The sequence below is a fragment of the Chroicocephalus ridibundus genome, chromosome 9 (assembly GCF_963924245.1).
Source record: "Chroicocephalus ridibundus chromosome 9, bChrRid1.1, whole genome shotgun sequence".
NCBI classification, from domain to species: domain Eukaryota; kingdom Metazoa; phylum Chordata; class Aves; order Charadriiformes; family Laridae; genus Chroicocephalus; species Chroicocephalus ridibundus.
This window is the reverse complement of record NC_086292.1, coordinates 32425583-32443792: the sequence shown is the minus strand read 5'-3', so window position 1 is coordinate 32443792 and position 18210 is coordinate 32425583.

Below are 18210 nucleotides of genomic sequence, written 5' to 3'. Positions count from 1 at the left end.
AAATTGAACACTCGGCTAAACAGAGGGAGAGCTAAGAGCAAGAGAGCTGTGATTTGGTTAGCTGAATCTAAGCAGAAAACAAATCCTGTGGGTAGTCTTTGTAATTCAAAAATAAATGGTGAGGTAGGATTGGCATCATTACAACTTTTCAAGATGGTAACAAAATACTACTAAAATGTCAACCTTGCACAGATACAAACATCCAAAGCAACAAAAATATATTTTCTCCTGCTGTTTTCACTCTCTCATGGGAAGTTTATAGTAATTGTGGCTATCGCAGCATTTGCAGACATACCCAAGTTGGCTTTAATCTGCCTAACAGGGATAGCCAGAGCGGAACCTCAATATCCATACACTCTTAATGAAGTGCTGCGCTATACTTCTGAGGACCCTGGACTTTGAAAAGCTGGTATCTAGAATGACAGTTTTTCCCAGGAGTTGCATGGAGTTTACACAGATACGGCATTTTGTCATAATATCCTCTAAAAAGCACAGAAACCACACATGCAGTTTCCATTAATGTTAAGGCAGGAAAACTCCATTTTCTTCCATGGAAACAATATTTGGGTTGCGCATTTAATTTACTTTTCAGTTTCATTGTCCCTGGCATTATGGAATAATAAAGCGAGTATACAGTTCAATAATGACATGTATTTAACATTGATCAAAATTACTGCTAAAGAGATTTTTGTTAATCATTAAAGTGATATGACAAATTGTATTTCCAATAGGCACACACACACACTGAAATAATCACAGTAACTGAAGGAGAAATAGTTTAAAACGAGCAGCCTCTATATAATAGCAAATATTTACTACACAAATGTGCTGACATGAATCATTACAAACCATTTGACAACATTTTATATATTCCAATTCATAAACTTGGATTTATTATGAAGTATATAGCAGTCATAAAATAAATAGTCAACACAATTTATGAACCCTATATTTTTCACTTTTTCTAAGTTTGCCTTTTTTCTTTTTATACTATATGTACTTTTATGTATATACTTTGAACTTAAGTATTATATATGCATGGTAACAGCACTGGTTTTACCTCCACCACCCAAGAAAACAAAAGTTTGTGGACAAAAAAAATTAATAATTACTCAGGAACTATGCATATACTTAAAAAAAGAGTCTAGGGGACATTTGAACTAGAAATAGGGCTAAAGTCACCAGTGTTCAGCTGTAAAGAAAGTTCATTTTACTAGTTTAGTTCCAGATTCTCTTGCCTTGCTTTATTCCCTTGTTCAAGGCACAGTTGTTTCACCTTGGCTACGTATCCTTGGCTCTCAAAATTCAGAGTTCCATAAAGAGGGAAAGATGTTTGTTTCCCCTTGTAGGATGCCACTGAACAAGCCTCCAGGTTGCTTTTTCTCAGCAGGGCTTCTATAGAATGCAGCATTTTGCTTTCCCACAGCACTGCAACAGTAACAGCAACCATATGTATGCAGACTGTATCCCGCAGAGCCCTATAATTCCCATTTTACAAATGCAGCAATTACACAGAGGTTAAATAATTTGCACAAGAGGAGATTCATTACCAGGCTGTGTGAAGGAGAGATGGAATCTAAGTGCAGGCCTGCTCACAATTCTTAAGAAGTTTTTCAAAAAAATCTTATCCAAACGAGTAAGTATCATTATCTACCATAAGCATTTTGTGACCTCTAAGATATTCTTCTGTTGGTTCCGACAGGCAAAAAAGTATCTGTCACAGTTAGTGTGATCTGCCTAGAGTTTTTTAAAAAAAACAAACAAACAAAAAAAACCCACACAAGTCAGTGATGAAGTTACGAACACCTGCTTCAGTCACTTACAGCCATTATAGACATTAGCTGCATGAATCCAAGTCTCCTTGCCCAGATACCCAGTCTCTTTGGGTGTTTCTCATCAGCCTCACAGCCCACCTCGAGTCCTTCTTTCCTTCTCTTCCACCAGCTCTCATGCTTCTATCCTCTCATGCTTCCTATGGCACAAAGCTATTTATGCTATACTGTAGCCATCTACAATGCATATTATCCTCTCCAATTGCAGTTCTACCACTCCCATCCATCCTGAGCCTGCAATGAGTTACAGAGATTCCACAGGGGATATGTAGTGAGTTCTGGATGGAAAGCTTAGGGAAAGTGAAGGTGAGCTTGCAGTTATATTCCCCAAAAGATAAGAACACTAGATTTTATCCTTCTGGACCTTTTTTAAGAGGGCTAGATAAACAACTTTGGCAGATGAAACTCTAATAATTTCTCTCTCCCATACAGTAAGTATGCAGAAAATTCTCTTCTGTGAAACTCCATAGAAGAGCATCAGACTATAGTAGGGGTGGGTTTTTTGTTTGGTTGGCATTTTGTTTTGGTTTTGGGGGTTGGTTGGGTTTGGGTTTTTTGGTTTTGTTTTTTTTTGGTTTTTTTTTTTAACACTTTGGTGAAAAAATTCATAGAAATAAAATGTTACATCTATGAATTTGTGGAGATATCTGAAGTTTCCAAACTTCAGTTTGGTCCTCAAAGCTCTATAAGGAAAAGCTTGTAGAAGACAACCATATTTAAACAGCAAATAAATTCTGCAAGACAATTTGCAGTCCAACTCATCCTTCGGAAGCTCATGAAGGGTGCAAGGACCTGGTGCAGTTAATTAGCCATTAAAGGAATGATGTACCAAAGTCCAACAAACTCCCAAGCATTTTCATTCTAGTTGTCTGAAGAGCTGGTGATTGCTGAATAAAAGAAGGCTCTAGGTTAAACTTCCTAATGAAGCCCCACCACACATGCAATCAATTTCTTCTGATGTTTTCTCTAGTATCTCTTTATGGGTGCAACGTGCAGAATAATGCACAGTTCTGTCTCATGTCTGGTCATGTAAGTCCATCCCAAACAACACGCTTCCAAATTTTGGTGGAAAAGAGCTATTGCATAGAGAATGAACAAAACACATAATTCATAAAATTTAGTGGACAAAATGAGCCTAAATGAAAATCTGCTGAAACCTTAACTTTGGAAATGAATAGTTTCCTGTGCAACATTTACTGTATGTACTTCTCCTTGGATTAATTTGATGTTTTCTTCATCTGTCATGCTTTTTCCCCTCAGCCTATCCACATTTCTGCACCTCACTGATTGCAGGAAGTTCCTTAGTGGACCACAGACATCTAATCAGCCTTCATTGGTCTATGTTAGATATATCACCTTTATAAAACAACTTTATTTCTATTCCATGTCTTTCATCTTTAATACAATGAAGCATCCACCTTAAACTCCCACTTCAGAAAACATGGAAACTGCGGCAAAGCTGGTAAAAACAAGTCATATACCACAACTTAAACCATATACAACAGAAACACAAACTGGGTTCCTTCTAATAAACGTCATTTAGAATAAAATGAATTATGACTGATCTTGAATATAAATGGTAAGCAGAACTTCCAGTGTTCTTATTACTACGAATATCAGTCTGCAAGATCACTAGAGACTAGATATGAAGGGACAGACAATACTGAGTTACATCTTGCATACAAATGTAATGAGACACTTATGCTTATAGATCAAAGTTTTTCAGAAACTCTGTCTAGGAAAATAAGTAAAGGCACAGTCAATTATCTCTAAGAAGAACTGCTCTAGTTGTCTTTTAAGATTGCTACATGAGCAATAGCCCTTAACGATACTTGATGCTAGCTCTGTAGCACCTGGAAGGGTTTCCAATGAAAAACCTCTTTTTGTTATTGTATCTGGACAAAGTAACTTAACCTACAGGATCCACAGAAAACGATTTCCTCAAAGACCTAGGAAAATCTTCTTTAACTTTAGATATAAGTGAAAGCTTAAAAGAAAGAAATAAAACCACACACACAGAGGCCAGCTGAAAAAGCAAGGAGGACATACTTCAGTTATGAATACCTCAGAAGATTTAACTTGAATTAGAAATGAGGGGAAATAGCTTCTATTTTTAAAGTGTTTTGAGTAATCATAGCTAATAGTACTTAAAGTTAGTGTTCCTGTGAGTTGTTGCTTCTCCCCCTTGTGTTTGTACGGATCTACATAAGCATTTTCAGTGCTGACCCCTAGGCTGTTTGAAATACACACGCTGCCGGCCAAGACAGAACAGCAGGGCAACTGAAATCGGGCTGGCTACCTCCTCCTCCTTCTGACCTGTGAGACTCGGACCCAGAAGAGGTTAGCTCTTTCTTAAGTAATTTGAATTTTAAAGTTGTTCTTATTACTAAATGCCACTGAAATTAGCAGCATTTCTTGCCAGCCAATTGCTTTTATTACTTATTAGCTCTGGAGATATCTGCTCAACAAGAACACATTTTTCTATCAAGTCAGCTGGGAAGTTTATTTGTTCTGTCATTACATCAGATTATTATTTTACAGTTACAGACAGATTGTTATCAGCCTTCAGAGGCTTTAAAAATAATACAATATGGTTCCTGGCACTCTGAAGCAGACTGAGAAATGCCACCCACACAATTAGCAACACTTTTTTTTTTTTTTTCTTTAATACACAGCAAGCAACAAGATTTGTTCTACAGATGTTTTGGAGTTAATTCTGCAGCAAAATCTGGCACAGAACAGAATCACTAATGCACTAAGGCATGACACTTCTCTACAGTAAGTCTGCAATGCCTTTGCTGCTTCCTGGTGAGAAACAGGATCACTTCAAATATCCCTCAGGATATCTGACTTGGGACACTTCACAAGTACATGCCTACAGCTGTACTTCACTACCAAAATGCTCTTAGTATTAACAAGGTTAGGCATTACAGAATACTGCAAAGGTATATGCTGCTAATGAAACGCCTACACCTGTAATTAAGCACATAGTGTTACCAATACAGTTGCACATACTTCATAGACCTCTATTTACAGAGTTGTGAAGAGGAGTAAAATATCCCACATCTAAATAACCCTCCTGGCATGTGCAGAGGGTCTAGAAGTTGTTTGTGACAGGTGAAGGTGACAGGACTTTCCAATTATTTTTTTTTTATTTTTTTTTTAAATCAACTTGAATGGCTGAAGAGTCAGCACTATTATACCTAGGGGACACAGTTAAGTGTTCCTGATTTAAAAATACTCGAGGGAAAGTTTTGCTTTTCAATAGTGACCATACTTTTTTCTGACATTCGAAGAGTTGTCTGATTAGCAGAGTAAATGTTTGGGGTTTTTTTAAAAAAATGCCAAGGCAAACCTACCTAGTCTATGGGATCTCAATGAACAGAGAAAAGTCTTTCAGTACAAAATTTAGGATTTGTGGAAGAAGATAACTGTCTACATGCAATGCTAGTGAGCACCTGGAACAGTCAAATCTAGACATGGGCAATAATCTAGTGGTAAGGGCCATCTCAGCTTTCTTTAAGGGGGAATTACCCTTGCATTATCATTATTACTGAGAGACATGGGACTTGTTCATTTACTAGATAAAGAAACAGCAGTGAAAGAATACCTGTCTGCATCCCTGACTTCCACTGAACTGCAAGCTGCTAATATATTTTTCACATCTATGTAAAGGCACAACAATATTGTTCCAAAAAACAGAGAGCCAATTAGCAGACTTGAGCCTTTTCAACTGGCTTGAAAAGAAATAAACCACTACTTTTAATAACTAAAATCTTTTACAAAGTCATAGGAATTAAAAGTGGGAGATACATTCTGCTCAGTTTGCGGGAGCCTTTGAAATAGCAAACAAAACACTGTCTTTCAAATGTGACGGTAATGTCAAATATTTTGCTACAGAAAGTTAAATTTTCTTCTGGATGATTCAGCCTTAGAATGCTATTGAAGAGCAGGAACTGAAGAGACTTAGAAACATGTAAAGACACAAAAAGACTTCTAGGTGAGGAGACACTACAAGATATGTAGTGAGTATGAAAACAGCTGTGGGCTTCTATTATTACCCTCACAGTGGAAATCCAAAGGAACATGCCATTAAAATGAGGCCCAGTGATTGAAACTACAATACTCCCCTTCCTTTCAATGCATTAACTGCCACTGGAACTCAAATGCACAACACATCTGAAACCAAGAGATTAAAACAAAGACTGGGCAGCCAGGCAGCTCTGGAATTCTCAAAATTGCCTAATGACATTAGGTGCCCAAAACCTACATAGAAAGAAAATTATTAAGGAATATTTTCATCTATTGGCTCATAAGAGAAGTTATTTCACTAATCCATAAAAGAAAAACACTATGAACTGTTAAAAGACTAGTTGTGGTTATTCCTGCCAAGAAAAAGTTTCTTGCTCCCATCTCGCCGCACACCAAAGTTAAGCATCTAATAAAAGGTGATGTCTTCTCTATGATACAGTTTTGAACAAAGACCTAAGTTTTCATCACTAAGAATTCTTTAAAGGTGTTCATCAGCCTTTAGTCATAAAAGCTTGAAATTTTGATCTGTCTTTAGTCATTTTATTTAAGATTAACATACTCAGCTCACATATTCAATTGTAACAAATGGAAAATGAATCTGAAGAGTTTATTACTATTATCTTAATTTTTTAAATTCTTAAACAACTAAACACAATCCTGCTAAAATTCCTACATCATTATTTGAATCGGCAACAAAGCAATTCCTGAACATGGCTGTAAGACTAACTTAATGGTCCAAAGACTGCTTCAGGCTTGAAGCAGAAATTATACATCGGTCACACTGAATTAGCAGTTGTCATAGGGATGTTGGAGACCATTATTCCCTGTGTGCACATGTAACTCCTACTAACATTAATGGGGTTACCAAACACATTGAGAGGAAAGCTGGCCCCATTATGTGAACATTGTTGAAAAAGATTAACTGATTTCTCATGCTAGATGGATGGAATGGAAGTTTTCAACACTGATTCACTGAAGAATATAAGAGCACACACTGCTATTAAATGAATGCATGGCGCAGAAAAGGACTGAAAGCCTTCCTTTGGAAACAAGGGGCTACTAAGATCAACACCAGATCCTAGGAATCCTCTCCTTCAGAGTCTGGACAAACTACAGGTCTGGGAATGAGACTACATGGACTTCATCCAGGTTTCTGCCATGGATGCATGTATGATTAACCACACACACACAACTTAATCCCTTCAGGGAAGATTACAGCCATCTAATACAGGAGCCGCCTAATATAGGTGTCCAAATTAAAGCCTGCACTCCTCGTATAGTCAATAGAGCCTTCAGAGGAACCCGTAAGCCTAACTTTACCGCTCTCTGTTGAATGTTAAAGAAGCCCAGACTGCTGCTGCAGATGCTTAAATATAAATGGTTACATTTCCACTAACAGTAAAATACAGACTATTTTTTCAAGACTACAGGAGGAAAAAGGACTGAGGAAGTATCAAATGAAAAAGCACAGAATGCCTCTCATTTGCGTAATGCCACAACAGCACCGTACATACAGATGTCAAGGCTACCCAGGGTCACCCTTCCTAGTCAATAAAACTGAAAATGAGAAAAATTATTACCTGCAGGGATATCTCATCACCAGAATTTGTAGCAAAGAGTTAAAGTAAGGTCATAAGATTGAGAAGTCTGAAGGACTGAATGCCAGAAGACATACATATGCACTCTCCCTTCCTGGAGCATCTGCCACACATCTCATCAACATCCATGGGCACCTTTAAGAGGCAGAATGTGACCCTCTAGAAGCACGGCATTGCAGGGCAGAAGAACCCAAGAAGTACAGTACACTGTGTGTGATACAAGTGTGTCAGTGGAGCACGGAAGAGGATGGCATTTCTGAAAGAGCCTTCTAAGGAACAGCATAGAAAACCTGTCCTATGCAGATTTGTGACAACTGTAGTGACTGAGAATTTCCAACTTGTGTGCATTCAACAATGATGAAATATCGCAGTCCCATGTCACATGAACAGCAGTGACTTTTACAGTAACTATAAAAATGCAAGGATAGAAAAAAACCCATATTTTACATAAATTTTCCCCATTAAAGGCAATTAAAGGTAGCAACTCAAAACCACAAAAAATAATATTTCCCTAATTCACATAAGAGATGCTGTAAAACCACTGTTCAGGGGTAATCAGTCCCTAAATCAGTCTTTATCTTCATTATTTAGTTGTAATAGTTCATCTAGTCTGATATAATAATGAATTGGATAATAAGGACCTAACCAAATTTATAATCCCACTACAATAATTAAAGGGCTAATTAACACACGAGGCTATCTGCAAAAAATCTGATTCCTATATACAATGGTTTAGACAGTAAAAGAGAAAACTTAAACCTGGGATTCAAAATCGGAGGATCTTCAAGCAAATTATTTTTCATGTTCTCAGATTTTACTGTATCTCAGTTTACAGATTGATGAGTGGATTATCAAAGGTTGCCAATTAACCAGACTGAAAAAACAAAACACATTCAACCCAAACTAGATACTAGGGCTACATTATCTTATCTGTTCAACAGCAGTGCCAGTTTGATGAATCTCTGTAGCCAACAGTTAAGTCATAATCATGGCCATTAGCACTCTGATTCAAACCAATGAGTTTGTCAAAGCAAGATCAGACCATACTGTGGTAACAACAGAGCAATAAAAATAGATCAGATTTTCAGTATTAAGCTCCTCATTAGTGACTCACAGAAGAGACCAGGTATTACTTGATACACAATTTGGCTATGTTGAACCAACAGACTACGTACAGGTATTTTGCAAATTCTGTCTTCACTTTTTATTCAGGGCAAGCTACAAAGCCAATAATCAGAGAGACCTTTACTGTTAAATCTAGTTACAAAATATGCAGCATTGTTGAAAGGTTAAATTGTGTCCAGTAGGTTGATTAAGCATCCAGTAATTTGTGGTAAGAAACGATTAAAGTCAAAGTTGGTTTTGGGGAAAAAAAAAAAAAACCAAACCACAAAAACAACAAAGGAAATCCCAATTGCCAAAACAGTCAAAAGGAACAGGCAGCTACTATTGCTTTTATCCAAGCATTAACGCTCCGAGCTTAGTGATAGTAAAGTATTTCTTTTCAAGTTTAGCTTTCTTTGGATATGGCTGGATTTGGTTAAAATGTGCCTATCTAATGAGAAAACCTTTTCAATGCGAGGACACTGTATTGTTCTTCGTCTGAGCTGCTGTCCTGTGCCACATCCAGCTGCTATCTAGACCAGCAATACTTGTGCCTTCAGCAGGATATGGGACTAAAGAACCAGGGGGCTGTTCTTTCTGGTTCCCTCCATCTTTTTCCTCTTCACAGTTTGACAGAAAATAATGGATCATCTTAGTTTATTTCCTGAATTAGGAATAAAGTGTCTCTCTGGTCACTTGTTTTGCTTCTTTGTTCCCTTTGTATTATCACATTGAGCTGAAATACCCTGACAACCAAAAATTATCACTAAAAAAACCTGGAGAAGTTTATTACCTGCCTGCTGCCCAGAGAGGCAGTGGCATGAGAACTACCATTTGGCAATGCATAACCTGATGTCGTGGGTGCTTTAGTTTGTCTTTGTGTCCAGTTACAGGCTATTGGAAGGGTTACTGTCCCAACCCAAATTCCTGCTCAATTCCCTCCCCAATATAGAACAGAAAAAAATTATCACTCCCCTGCTGCTCCCAGACCTTTTTAAAAAAAAATTACAAACAAGTTACTCAGTACTAACAGGCAGCTAATACACCAGTATTCAGTTCCTGACAGCTCCTTGATTATGATTCCATGCTTTACCAAACACCACCTTCCCCTTCAACTCAGCACAGGGCTATTGCTCACTCCTGGAGAGGAAAGGAAGAATTTAAGGACAGAAACAGCACGCAGGAAGTTCTTTATATCAAAGGAGGCAAAACTTTTTCAAAAAAAAAAAATGCTGACAGGCATCTCAAAACACAAAAGGGCAGGATGCTTTCTAATGCTAGTCTTCACTATAGGGTTTACTCAAGGCTGAAAATTTAACTACTCCTCATACTCAGTTCTCTGCCTGAATTCAGAAACTGGGCAATAAGTGGGAAAATCCTTAGTCTTTATTGCTTTTCTTACATCTTCTCCTCAAGCAGGAACAGTCTATATGCTGACTAAAAGCAACCTCAGAGTACATTTCATCTAAAGATTCTACAGCATTGGCCATATCCCCTATGTCAGGCTGGTTTCCCACGCTGTCCTGTACAACCATATCCAGCAGAACTCGGCCCCCATGTACAGACTATGAAAAGAGGGCAGCTTTTGCCAACAGAATTTACTGGAAGTGTTACCTAGACAAAAATGCTAGAAAAAAAAATCCAGCTTTGGCTGACATTACAGAAGACCTAATTAAATAGTTGATTTATTTTTTTCCTCTCTCTCCAGGCAAAGAGCTGAGTTAGGTCCCATCAGAGGTTTGCTGATAGAAAGAATGTTTAATGATAACACCATAGAATTCATCTAGTTTGCTTATATCCATAATGCAGACATTCTTAACTAAGAGCACTAGAGGGTCTGTGAATCTGAGATAAGATTTTATCCTCTAAAGCCTCTGAAGAAATGACTTTTCAACAGTTACCCATTTATGCAGTGATTTTGGGTCGGTGGTTTGTTTTTTGTTTTTTTGGTTTTTTTTTTTGTTTTTTTTTGTTTTTTTTTTGTTTTTTTTTTTTTTTTGTTTTGTTTTTTGTTTTTTGTTTTGTTTTTTTTTAATTTGAAGGGAGCACAGGGTACACTGTAGGGCTTGAATTTTCCCCAGGACACTTAGCTATGACTCATCATAGTAATTGTGCTACACTGGCAGTGCTGAGCGAACCAGCACTCCCTGGGCAGATGGTAGATGCCACACATCAGTCCAGGATTTAACGACAGGAGGAAAAGCTCCCATGCAGCAGCTTAAGAGTTTGAAATGTACAGGACTTTGCCAAGCACATATTTAGTAGGCTAGATGCTTCTTGGAGCCGCTGCTCTGAAAGCTGTGGGCCTTACTTGCACATGTACACTTGATAGGTACGATACTGCTAAACATGGCACAACGCAGGCTCCATCTCCAGTCAGGCTTCCACATACGCACATCCGGGTTTCTAGAGTGACTCCATGCAAGATAAATCACAGGTGTTTAAAACACCCTAAAATTCTATTGCCTTACAGAGACTATCACACAAATCCCAGAACATAGAGCAGAATACTAACAAAATGTCACAACGTACTCAGCCACAACGTTGCAGAACTGTTCCAAACATACCACTGTCACGAACACCGATCTTGAGATTTAGGTAATAGCTATCCACATGGACACAATTATTTTCCGAGATCATTAGTCTGCTACAGTTAGCATACAAAAGAATAGAATGAAATCAACTTGCTTTATAGCTTGCCTTTCCTGAATTTGGTTTTTCTGGTTCTAGGATTGCTACCATACTCCTCCGAGAATTACTAGCACATTGCTCATAGTCTGATGAGCAATACACACACAGCATAAGAGAAATAACCAAACACACCTTACACATTGTTCTAGTAGACAGGTCAGAGGCATTCTCATCTTACTTTTAAACAAAGGAAAATAAAAAAAAATAAAAAATTTAACAAGTTTAGAATAGCTATTTTACTAAATAGGAGAAAGTTATTTGGCTTGGGTGAACCATCTCGGTTAAAATGACAGCCCTTAACCCTTCCAACTCAACACTCCTTAGAGTTGACTCATATTGATTCTCCATCCTCCTTCTGCCTCTAAAAAAGCATTAAAAAAATAAAAATTGCCTCTACATTTGTAAACTCAAAGATGAATGTGCACTGTCCTTCTATTAGTTTTTTTAATGGGTTTAAAACTCTGCTGGTAAATAGCCAAAAAAAATCTGTATTTGACCATACTACTTTTAGCCTGTGGTAAGTTAAATATGATGCTTCCAGGCACCTCTCAGGCCTCCACTGTGGAGTAATAGCTATTCAATAATAGAAAAACTGATGGTAGAGTAAAATCTCCCTTCAATACTTTTACTCGAGTTCTTGATTTGAATTTCCTTAAGGAGAGAAGGCATATCTTAACAGAAGAAGTGGCCCACAGCTTCAGATAAGCATTGGCCCTTCTAATAGCAGTTTCACAACAACCATCTTTGCGAAAAACTATATTCCTCTGTGACACTAAAATGAAAGCCTAACTGAACATAAATACAGATAACTGCTTCTATTATCCTTAGTCCATTTTACACATGCCAACTCACAGACAGTGTTTTGGAAATCACAGAAAAATGTAGATTGGAAGGAAGGTCGCTAGTCCAGTTTGCTGATCAAAGCAGGTCTAATTTTCAAGTTAGCATAACATAGCTTTATTTTATAATAAAGTTACCAGAGACCTTAAGGCAACTAAAGCATGTGCTTACACCCATGCTTTTCATTTCTTGCGCAAAACCATGAAGTGAGATGTTTCACTGTTAGCAATTCCTATGGAAGTTTATAAGTTAACTTCAGGGATCGGGAAAGCGCTTATATACTTCCCCCTTCCTTCCCGATCCAAGACATTCCCTGCTGATAGCTGTGGGTTCTGAATTGAAGAAATCTGTCTCTGGTCAATACTAAGAGTTGAAATTACGTTCACGGATGCACCACTGATTTTGGGTATTTTAGCCTTAGTTATGTCAGATGATACACCTTGGTTTTCTTAGCTGAAAATGCTAGAAACTAGTCTAGGTGAGAGAGAGCCCTAAATGCTTGATTTTACCATTTGCCTCCTGCCAAAATATTGCAAAGAAGTAAATTAATAGACTAGCAAATTGCTAAAAGGTCTTCAAGTTGTTTCTTTGAAACCAGTTAGCAATGAGAACCTTACAAATGAAATGATACTCACTTTCAGGAATGCCATGATCAAGATAAAATCAAAACCAAGTATTATTTACAAAAGGTAGAGTAGTTTATGATAGGCATCCAAGGGAATGCCCTCTCAAGGAAGAGAGTCTTAAAGAGTATATCCTTTGGGAGGGGAAATAGAGCTACAAATCTTCCCTACCCTGATAATAAATGGGACAATAAATGCAGTATTAAAACATCCAAAGTTTTTCCAAAACTACATTTAAAATTAATTTAGTGGGCAGACTTAGTTCTCTGCAATTTAATGATACTGAGAAGAACAGAAAATTGGAACGGATGCAAAACACTTACCAGATGACTGTAAAGGTCAAAACAGTACATTTCACTCTCAGTTTTGATGGATATTATGTAACTTATCTGAAATTCTACTCTCAAAGCAAAATATTATAAAATGTGTTCTGCCTCCTCATTCTGACAGTTACTAAAAGAGCAAGAGAGAAATCAGACTTGCACAGAATTTATTCTGACTCATTAAATGAAGCTTTTTACGAGTCAATGAAACAGTGTTCACCGATTACAGCTCATCATTTCAAAAAAATTGCAACATCCTGGGAATGGCAGCTGCACTGTTTCTCAAGAACCTCCCTCTGCGCCCACAGGGATCATCACTGATAACTCCATCTCACACATTTTATAAGACTTCATTCAAAGCAAAGCATTAGGAAGCAATAATATTTTATAGCAATCTGTTTCCTACTGTCCACATTACATTTCTCTATGTAACATGAATTTACCTTTCTGAATGAGAAAGATTGAACTTTTTCATTAGTCAAATAACCTACTTCACTTACAATTATCAAGCAAGATGGAACTGTCAACTAGTTTTGTACCACAGATGTACTTGGGAAGAGAAAACAGATGTACTAATTATCTCCAGCACATCCCCTGTGAGCTTCCTATAAGAAGCTTCCATTCTCTGTGTATCTCATGCCCTTAAACCAGAAGTGGCGCAATATCCCTACGGGGAGTTTGTTTGCTGCAGTTAATTGTTAAGGAGTAAAATTTTGATAATAGCTCTTTTCACCACTATTCCAATCTGAAATAGGTCCTGATAATGAATTTATTGCAGCAATTTACGGTATTTTTATATTTTTAGACACAAATTCCTAGTGAGATATTCAAATTGTGGTACTGCAACAGGCCTACCTTTGCACCGTGTGAACTGCTAAAAACTACAGATTATATCAAGGTAAGAATTAGGCCTTCACATGCTGCAATGTCTTTCTTTTTTACTGTTGTGAAGATTCAAATAGAAAAGAAACCTCATTAATCTACATATGTATATCTGGTATGCAATAAACCCACTGTTAAACCAAAGGTAATAATTTTGCTAGAATTGTACAGAATATATGATTTGTATATATATCCATGTGACTCAGTGATCTTAAAATTTTAATATAGGTAAGAAACACCAACTCAGAACATACTTAGCCTATTCCACATTATCAGCAAGGTTGGTCACCTCTTGGTGTTTAAACTAGAGAGGCATAGAACAAAACATAAAGCTACTTCACCAAAGTAAGGTTTGAGTTTTAAAGCAGGTAATTAGACCGTATATATGATCATTAGAAAGACAGAACTCTGCCAATACCAGGCAATTCAGATCACATTTCAAAGCAACAACTTCAGGGTAAACCTTGTTATAAATATCACCAAGAAGAAAGATATACAATAGCATGACAACCCTTGGAAACATTCTAGAAGTAATATGGGCTCAGATGAAGCCTGATAAATTGAACTGCCTGGAACTCATTTTAAAAGGATCAGACTTCCACGCACCCTTTTTTTTTCTAAATTATTTTCCTATTTCTTCAGCCTCTTTACTAGGTTATTAATACAAACAAATGGCAAATCTTCAGATAGAGGGGATAGAGTGCACCCTCAGCAAGTTTGCTGATGACACAAAGCTGGGGGGAGTGGCTGACATACGAGAAGGCTGTGCTGCCATACAGAGAGACCTGGACAGGCTGGAGAGTTGGGCAAAAAGGAACCTTATGAAATTCAATAAGGGCAAGTGTAGGGTGCTGTACCTGGGGAGGAATAACCCCATGCACCAGCACAGGTTGGGGGCTGACCTGCTGGAGAGCAGCTCTGTGGAAAGAGACCTGGGAGTCCGGGTGGACAACAGGATGACCATAAGCCAGCAATGTGTCCTCATGGCCAGGAAGGCCAATGGCATCCTGGGGTGCATCAAGAAGAGTGTGGCCAGCAGGTCGAGAGAGGTCATCCTCCCCCTCTACTCTGCCTTGGTGAGGCCGCACCTGGAGTACTGTGTCCAGTTCTGGGCTCCCCAGTTCAAGAAGGACAGGGAACTGCTGGAGAAGGGACAGCAAAGGGCTACCAAGATGATTAGGGGACTGGAACACCTCTCTTATGAAGAAAGACCGAGGGAATTGGGTCTCTTCAGTCTGGAAAAATGATGACTGAGGGGGGGATCTTATCAACGCTTACAAATACTTAAAGCGTGGGTGTCAGGAGGATGGGGCCGGGCTCTTTTCAGTGGTGCCCGGGGACAGGACAAGAGGTAATGGGCACAAGCTTGAGCATAGGAAGTTCCACCTAAACATGAGGAGGAACTCCTTTCCTTTGAGGGTGGCAGAGCCCTGGCACAGTCTGCCCAGAGAGTCTCCTGGGTGGAGTCTCCTTCTCTGGAGACATTCCAAACCCGCCTGGACGCGTTCCTGTGCAACCTGCTCTGGGTGACCCTGCTCTGGCAGGGGGGTTGGACTAGATGATCTCCAGAGGTCCCTTCCAACCCTATGATTCTATGATTCCATGATCTCCCTACTCTTCCTAGGATATACAATTTTCTGATGTTTATGTTTTTATTTTTGCCCCTTGGAGGGGGGGGACACCCAGGTCTCTTGACCTGCACAGCCCTGAGCTTTGTTTTCTGGGTGTTTGCGAAAGACCTGGATTTGGTATTGTCAAGCTCTTTCCCTGACCCTCCACCACCACAACTCCAACCCAGCCTTATATGACCTGCAGATTATCAGTGTCTCAACCTAGTATTTCATAGGCTTCCAGCAGATTTACTAGAAATACCATGCATTTCATGAGGCAATGATGTTGATTAAAAATAGTTTGCTTTTTAATACAGAAAAAAGAAAGCCATTTTCATGACTTCTGTGTGTTTGAGAAAAGGGGCAATCTTTCACCTCAATCCCATTCTCAGTCACAGCCTAGATACCTGCCATGTTGTTTAGCTTGCCTCAGTGAAAAAAAAAAAAAGAAAAAAGAGTGTGTGTCATTCTTTGGTTTATTTTAAATTTATTTTTCTGTAAGTCTAGACAAAAGCTACAAAGGAAATAATACTATTTAAGTCTCCATTCAGTCATTTCTGTTCAGTGATGTGCCTGCAGTCCCTTAGCATATCCATTATTCTAGCTTGAAATACATTTCCCACCATTTTTTTTTAAGCTGCTGGTACCTTGCACAGGATAATACAAAGACACAACAGGAAAGAGTTTAGGAAGAAAGTTATTCCTATGCAGACAACTGGATGGGGACCATCATATCGTACCTACCCATATGTTCTCAGTACCACATGCAAACACCTCTTAAGTCAAAAACAGTAGTTAGGTAGCCAACAACGCTGCAGCTGAGGAAAGAAAGAAGAGGTATTTAACAAACTGAGAGGGAAGTTCACATAGGCAGAAGCTGATTTTGCTCAGTAGACAACAATGTCCAGGTCATTTCATGCTCACCAGGGGCAGCCACTAGAGCTTTGAGAATGAGTGATCAGAAATACAACTCTCTGCCAGAATCAAGGACTTCCACGAAGCACAAGAAAGAAAAGTAGAAAGGTGCTCTGCCAGTTTGGCACATGCTGTTCTGTAACAAGCCAACAACTGCATATTCAACAGTGAGGGAGAGTCCTGTGTCATTTCTAAGGATGGTTCAGCTGAAAGCACTATGAGGGAACCTATCACTAGCAAATAGAGAGCCACTGGTGTTGAAGAGAAATATTTTAAAAGGTACATGGCTCGTGACTATTTTCACAATGAAGGATCACGATTGCTGCATTTTGTAGAACCAAAAGATTACAGCCAGTGTTGGTATGAACTGACTTAAGATCCTGACATTTGCTAAACGTGCTACGTTTGGGGCCCCAAATGCCCTTCCCAGACAAAACGTTTTCTTCATGCCTCTACATTTGTGGATCTTTCAATAGGCCTGCTCTGCTTCATGTGCACAGCACTACATGAAGTAAAGTAAAGACTTGATCTGCCTTCCTTGGAAAGAGGGGGACCTCTGTTACTCAGATACTTTATCATATTATTTTTTTTAAAGCATAAAATAATTATATTCTATCCTAAAGAAAAGAAAAGCTTTAAGGAATTTACAATATAGACCTTTACTGGATACTACGCTAGCTTCTTAAACATGTTTTGTAAGAACACAACAAACTGTCTAGAGCAACTGCATTTGAAGAAAAAAAAGATAGAAGAGAGATCTTTATCCAAAGGAAGTTACTAACATAGTATTTTTCTTATTTCATGTGAAAAGCTTGTGGTACAACTTGCAAGGACAGGCTAAAATGCTATCTGAAATTTAACTCCATCTGACACAATCCATGATAGAATGATAGACCTTTTCTTTTTTTTTTTTTTTTTTTTTTAGGGTCATCCTTAACAGCAAAAAGTGAGCAGAATTTTTAGAATCAACTATTTCAAAATTTGGGGAAAAAAATTAAAATGGCATTTCTCAATTAAAAAGAAAGTCTGCAGAATTTTTTCAAGTCTTATTTCTCACACGTGCACACACACAATTCTAGTGCTAATATTTTCTAATGGAGTTCATAATGAATGGATAGTTGCTTATTTAAAAGCATGATCAGAGAGTCCATGTCATCATGACTGCACGATTCTCAACTATAGCACTTACTCTTCTTGTATAAATACCAGTCATATTTCTCCCATAAGATTTTTTTTCTTAAGCACTTAAAATTGTATTATACTATTTAAATCAGAGGCAGAAAAATGTGATACAAAATGTAAAACAGTATTAGGAAGTGACTGGAGAACAGTTGCTTTGCTATCTTATACCTCCAAAATGGAAATCTGAAGGAGAGAAAGATTGACTCATAATAGCAGTTAATGAATATATAAGTAGGCCACAAATAATTAGGCAGATTCTTTGCTTTTTTAAACTTCCCTTCCATATTATAGTCTTCCTTTTCATCTCATTTTGCTCGGTCCAACTCTTCTGACAGCTATGGACAGCAATAGCCAAAAATACCACAGGTTTTCCTACAGAAAACCCAACTGATACTGACTGCTAAATCAAATGGTGCATGTCAGTTTGATTGCTCACGTGTTTTATTTCACTTTAATCTCCTTTCATGTTGAGGACCTGAAATTTTACAGTTTCATTATAGCCTGCTCTTATATGCCTAAAACTAAGTAGGAACAAGTAGGAAAAGCCCATACTGGCTGTCAGTAACAGCATTTGTGCT